Genomic DNA, 7,420 nt, shown 5'->3' with positions numbered 1-7,420 from the left:
ACCCGTCGTGCTACCCGTCATGCCACCCATCTGCCACCCGTCTGTTCCACCCGTCATGCCACCCTTCCATGCCACCCGTCATGCCACCCTTCCATGCCACCCGTCATGCCACCCGTCATGCTCAGCGACAGGGAGCAATATGATCAGGGCAACATACATACAGACGTAATGTGAATACATTAGTGATGCTCTAAAGCTTGCCGTCATAAAGCGAATCAAAAATAGACCCTCTTTTAGATGATTCATCCAGTGTTCATCATATCTCCATTGCTGCTTCTTCTGTCTTCAGATATCGACTGTTGCACAGCATGTACTGTATGCCTAAGATATATACAGCACCATCTACTCATTCCAGGGTTTTTCTTTATTTTTACTATTTTCTACATTGTAGAATAATAGTGAAGACATCAAAACTATGAAATAACACATATGGAATCATGTAGTAACCAATAAAGTGTTAAACAAATCAAAATCTATTTTATAGTTGAAGTCAGAAGTTTACATACACTTAGGTTGGAGTCATTAAAACTCGTTTTTCAACCACTCCACAAATTTCTTGTTAACAAACTATAGTTTTGGCAAGTCGGTTAGGACATATACAGTGGGGAAAAAAAGTATTTAGTCAGCCACCAATTGTGCAAGTTCTCCCACTTAAAAAGATGAGAGAGGCCTGTAATTTTCATCATAGGTACACGTCAACTATGACAGACAAAATGAGAAAAAAAAATCCAGAAAATCACATTGTAGGATTTTTTATGAATTTATTTGCAAATTATGGTGGAAAATAAGTATTTGGTCAATAACAAAAGTTTCTCAATACTTTGTTATATACCCTTTGTTGGCAATGACACAGGTCAAACGTTTTCTGTAAGTCTTCACAAGGTTTTCACACACTGTTGCTGGTATTTTGGCCCATTCCTCCATGCAGATCTCCTCTAGAGCAGTGATGTTTTGGGGCTGTCGCTGGGCAACACGGACTTTCAACTCCCTCCAAAGATTTTATATGGGGTTGAGATCTGGAGACTGGCTAGGCCACTCCAGGACCTTGAAATGCTTCTTACGAAGCCACTCCTTCATTGCCCGGGCGATGTGTTTGGGATCATTGTCATGCTGAAAGACCCAGCCACGTTTCATCTTCAATGCCCTTGCTGATGGAAGGAGGTTTTCACTCAAAATCTCACGATGCATGGCCCCATTCATTCTTTCCTTTACACAGATCAGTCGTCCTCATTCATTCTTTCCTTTACACAGATCAGTCGTCCTGGTCCCTTTGCAGAAAAACAGCCCCAAAGCATGATGTTTCCACCCCCATGCTTCACAGTAGGTATGGTGTTCTTTGGATGCAACTCAGCATTCTTTGTCCTCCAAACACGACGAGTTGAGTTTTTACCAAAAAGTTCTATTTTGGTTTCATCTGACCATATGACATTCTCCCAATCCTCTTCTGGATCATCCAAATGCACTCTAGCAAACTTCAGACGGGCCTGGACATGTACTGGCTTAAGCAGGGGGACACGTCTGGCACTGCAGGATTTGAGTCCCTGGCGGCGTAGTGTGTTACTGATGGTAGGCTTTGTTACTTTGGTCCCAGCTCTCTGCAGGTCATTCACTAGGTCCCCCGTGTGGTTCTGGGATTTTTGCTCACCGTTCTTGTGATCATTTTGACCCCACGGGGTGAGATCTTGCGTGGAGCCCCAGATCGAGGGAGATTATCAGTGGTCTTGTATGTCTTCCATTTCCTAATAATTGCTCCCACAGTTGATTTCTTCAAACCAAGCTGCTTACCTATTGCAGATTCAGTCTTCCCAGCCTGGTGCAGGTCTACAATTTTGTTTCTGGTGTCCTTTGACAGCTCTTTGGTCTTGGCCATAGTGGAGTTTGGAGTGTGACTGTTTGAGGTTGTGGACAGGTGTCTTTTATACTGATAACAAGTTCAAACAGGTGCCATTAATACAGGTAACGAGTGGAGGACAGAGGAGTCTCTTAAAGAAGAAGTTACAGGTCTGTGAGAGCCAGAAATCTTGCTTGTTTGTAGGTGACCAAATACTTATTTTCCACCATAATTTGCAAATAAATTCATTAAAAATCCTACAATGTGATTTTCTGGATTTATTTTTCTCAATTTGTCTGTCATAGTTGACGTGTACCTATGATGAAAATTACAGGCCTCTCTCATCTTTTTAAGTGGGAGAACTTGCACAATTGGTGGCTGACTAAATACTTCTTTTCCCCACTGTACTTTGTGCATGACACAAGTAATTTTTCCAACAATTGTTTACAGACAGATTATTTCACTTATAATTCACTGTATCACAATTCCAGTGGGTCAGAAGTTTACATACACTAAGTTGACTGTGCCTTTAAACAGCTTGGAAAATGATGTCATGGCTTTAGAAGCTTCTGATAGGCTAATTGACATAATTTGATTCAATTGGAGGTGTACCTGTGGATGTATTTCAAGGCCTACCTTCATACTCAGTGCCTCTTTGCTTGTCATCATGGGAAAATCAAAAGAAATCAGCCAAGACCTCAGAAAAAATTTGTAGACTTCCACAAGTCTGGTTCATTCTTGGGAGCAATTTCCAAACGCCTGAAGGTACCACGTTCATCTGTACAAACAATAGTACGCAAGTATAAACACCATGGGACCACGCAGCCGTCATACCGCTCAGGAAGGAGACACTTTCTGTCTCCTAGAGATGAACGTACTTTGGTGCGAAAAGTGCAAATCAATCCCAGAAAAACAGCAAAGGACCTTGTGAAGATGCTGGAGGAAACAGGTACAAAAGTATCTATATCCACAGTAAAAACGAGTCCTATATCGACATAACCTGAAAGACCGCTCAGCAAGGAAGAAGCCACTGCTCCAAAACCGCCATAAAAAAGCCAGACTACGGTTTGCAACTGCACATGGGGACAAAGATTGTACTTTTTGGAGAAATGTCCTCTGGTCTGATGAAACAAAAACTGCTTGGCCATAATGACCATCGTTATGTTTGGAGGAAAAAGGGGGATGGCTTGCAAGCCGAAGAACATCATCCCAACCGTGAAGCATGGGGGTGGCAGCATCATGCTGTGGGGGTGCTTTGCTGCAGGAGGGACTGGTGCACTTCACAAAATAGATAGCATCATGAGGAAGGAAAATTATGTGGATATATTGAAGCAACATCTCAAGACATCAGTTAGGAAGTTAAAGCTTGGTCGCAATTTGGGTCTTCCAAATGGACAATGACCCCAAGCATACTTCCAAAGTTGTGGCAAAATGGCTTAAGGACAACAAAGTCAGGGTATTGGAGTGGCCATCACAAAGCCCTGACCTCAATTCTATAGAAAATGTGTGGGCAGAACTGAAAAAGCGTGTGTGAGCAAGGAGGCCTACAAACCTGACTCAGTTACACCAGCTCTGTCAGGAGGAATGGGCCAAAATTCACCCAACTTATTGTGGGAAGCTTGTGGAAGGCTACCTGAAACGTTTGACCCAAGTTAAACAATTTAAAGGCAATGCTACCAAATACTCATTGTGTGTATGTAAACTTCTGACCCACTGGGAATGTGATAAAAGAAATAAAAGCTTAAATAAATAATTCTCTCTACTAATATTCTGACATTTCACATACTGAAAATAAAGTGGTGATCCTAACTGACCTAAGACAGTGAATTTTTATTAGGATTAAATGTCAGGAATTGTGAAAAACTGAGTTTAAATGTATTTGGCTAAGGTGTATGTAAACTTCCGACTTCAAATGTATATTTGAGATTATTCAAATAGCCACCCTTTGCCTTGATGACAGCTTTGCACACTCTTGGCATTCTCTCAACCAGCTTCATGAGATAGTCACCTGGAATGCATTTCAATTAACAGGTGTGCCTTCTTAAAAGTTAATTTGTGGAATTTCTTTCCTTCCAAATGCGTTTGAGCCAATCAGTTGTGTTGTGACAAGGTAGGGGGGGTATACAGAAGAGTTGAGGTTGGGGGATTGTGGAGGCCAGGTCATCTGATGCAGCATTCCACCACTCTCCTTCTTGGTAAAATAGCCCTTACACAGCCTGGAGGTGTGTTGGGTCATTGTCCTGTTGAAAAACTAATGATAGTACCACTAAGCCCAAACCAGATGGGATGGCGTATCGCTGCAGAATACTGTGGTAGCCATGCTAGTTAAGTGTGCTTTTAATTCTAAATAAATCACAGACAGTGTCACCAGCAAAGCACCCACACACCATAACACCTCCTCCTCCATGCTTTACGGTGGGAAATACACATGCGGAGATCATCCGTTCACCCACACCGCGTCTCACAAAGCCACAGCGTTCGGAACCAAAAATCTCCAATTTGGACTCCAGACCAAAGGACACATTTCCACCGGTCTAATGTCCAATGCTCGTGTTTCTTGGCCCAAGCAAGTCTCTTCTTCTTATTGGTGTCATTTAGTAGTGGTTTCTTTGCAACAATTCGACCATGAAGGCCTGATTCACACAGTATCCTCTGAACAGTTGATGTTGAGATGTGTCTGTTACTTGAACTCTGTGAAGCATTTATTTGGGCTGCAATTTCTGAGGCTGGTAACTCTAATGAACTTATCCTCTGCAGCAGAGGTAACTCTGGGTCCATTCCTGTGGCGGTCCTCATGAGAGCCAGTTTCATCATAGTGCTTGATGGTTTTTGCGACTGCACTTCAAGAAACTTTAAACGTTTTTTAAATGTTCCATATTGACTGACCTTCATGTCTCAAAGTAATGGATCTTTGCTTATTTGAGCTGTTCTTGCCATAATATGGACTTGGTATTTTACCAAATAGGGCTATCTTCTATATACCCCCCCCCTACCTTGTCACAACACAACTGATTGGCTCAAACACATTTGGAAGGAAAGAAATTCCACAAATTAACTTTTAAGAAGGCACACCTGTTAATTGAAATGCATTCCAGGTGACTATCTCATGAAGCTGGTTGAGAGAATGCCAAGAGTGTGCAAAGCTGTCATCAAGGCAAAGGGTGGCTATTTGAAGAATCTCAAATATAAAATATATTTTGATTTGTTTAACACTTTTTTGGTTACTACATGATTCCATATGTGTTATTTCATAGTTTTGATGTCTTCACTATTATTCTACAATGTAAACAATTGTAAAAAAAATAAAAAAAAATAAAAATAAACCTTGAATGAGTAGGTGTGTCCAAACTTTAGACTGGTAGTGTATACTGTATATATGTTTTGTTTCCCAATGGTTCTTAGCTACAGTGCAATATACTTTGAAATGAATGTGGAGTCGTGCAGTAAAGCCATATCTAGTTACAGTATAGATCTTAGCTACACAATGCACTTTGAAATGATTCTGGAGTGACGCTGTAACACCACACAGCAATAAGTGCAATCTTCTCTTCTATGATCCCTTGGGATTCTCAATATCCCAACTCAGTGTGATTCATCTTCAGGTTGCGAAACATCTCACACTGTGTACGATAGACTTAAAAATTAATCTTGAGTCATGCAGTAAAGCCATATGAGTGTAATTGACTTCTAGTCGACCTCACGGGGTTCTCAATATCCCCAGTCTCTGTGTGAATCATCTATAGCTCCCAGACATCTGACCATCTCACTCTGTGCCTTGTTTATTCCTATCATCAACCTTAACACTCTGTGCCTTGTTTACCCCTATCATCAACCTTACCACTCTGTGCCTTGTTTACCCCTATCATCAACCTTACCACTCTGTGCCTTGTTTACCCCTATCATCAACCTTACCACTCTGTGCCTTGTTTACCCCTATCATCAACCTTACCACTCTGTGCCTTGTTTACCCCTATCATCAACCTTACCACTCTGTGCCTTGTTTACCCCTATCATCAACCTTACCATTCTGTGCCTTGTTTACCCCTATCATCAACCTTACCACTCTGTGCCTTGTTTACCCCTATCATCAACCTTACCACTCTGTGCCTTGTTTACCCCTATCATCAACCTTACCACTCTGTGCCTTGTTTACCCCTATCATCAACCTTACCACTCTGTGCCTTGTTTACCCCTATCATCAACCTTACCACTCTGTGCCTTGTTTACCCCTATCATCAACCTTACCACTCTGTGCCTTGTTTACCCCTATCATCAACCTTACCACTCTGTGCCTTGTTTACCCCTATCATCAACCTTACCACTCTGTGCCTTGTTTACCCCTATCATCAACCTTACCACTCTGTGCCTTGTTAACCCCTATCATCAACCTTACGTATAAGGTTCCAGGGAGCACGGTGCAAGACCTGGTTGCTATGGGAACTTGTCGTGGTTAAGAGGGAAGGGGAACTTGAATTGGATTGGGAATTGGATTGCCCCACTAATATATGTAATTAACTGTTACCCTTCAAAGAAAGGAACATAATTTCAACAGGGTTTTTACTATAGAGTCACTTCTGAGCACTGTGACAGGAATCTGGATACAGTACATAATCAGAGAATGTTTTTCTTCTATAGATGATAGATTAATAATGACATATGACATAATAATGACATATGACATAATAATGACATATGACATAATAATGACATATGACATAATAATGACATATGACATAATAATGACATATGGCATAATAATGACATATGACATAATAATGACATAATAATGACATATGGCATAATAATGACATAATAATGACATATGACATAATAATGACACATTACATAATAATGACATATGGCATAATAATTACATAATAATGACATATGACATAATAATGACATATGGTATAATAATGACATATGACATAATAATGACATAATAATGACATAAGACATAATAATGACATATGACATAATAATGGTTTTGCTTCTGCTGTATGTTTTTGATTACTTCTAATGAAACTGTTATTACTGTTTGAATGGAACAAAGGGGGAGTTTGTTTTGCTATAAAACATCCATCCATACACACACACACACAAACATTTCATTCTGTTTAAGTTTGGCAGCTAGGATCAACAGGAATATCCAGCAGCACTGTACCTCTGTGGGTTGTTACTGTGCTCCTCTAGCAGCACTGTGCCTCTGTGGGTTGTTACTGTGGTCCTCCAGCAGCACTGTGCCTCTGTGGGTTGTTACTCTGGTCCTCCAGCAGCACTGTGCCTCTGTGGGTTGTTTCTGTGGTCCTACAGACAGCATCACTGTGCCTCTGTGGGTTGTTTCTGTGGTCCTACAGACAGCATCACTGTGCCTCTGTGGGTTGTTACTGTGGTCCTCCAGCAGCACTGTGCCTCTGTGGGTTGTTTCTGTGGTCCTCCAGCAGCACTGTGCCTCTGTGGGTTGTTACTGTGGTCATCCAGCAGCACTGTGCCTCTGTGGGTTGTTACTGTGGTCCTCCAGCAGCACTGTGCCTCTGTGGGTTGTTTTCTGTTGTCCTACAGCAGCACTGTGCCTCTGTGGGTTGTTTA

The sequence above is a fragment of the Coregonus clupeaformis genome, unplaced genomic scaffold, assembly GCF_020615455.1.
Source record: "Coregonus clupeaformis isolate EN_2021a unplaced genomic scaffold, ASM2061545v1 scaf0712, whole genome shotgun sequence".
Lineage (NCBI taxonomy): Eukaryota > Metazoa > Chordata > Actinopteri > Salmoniformes > Salmonidae > Coregonus > Coregonus clupeaformis.
The sequence above is the reverse complement of the archived record's forward strand: the minus strand, read 5'-3'. Positions refer to the sequence as shown.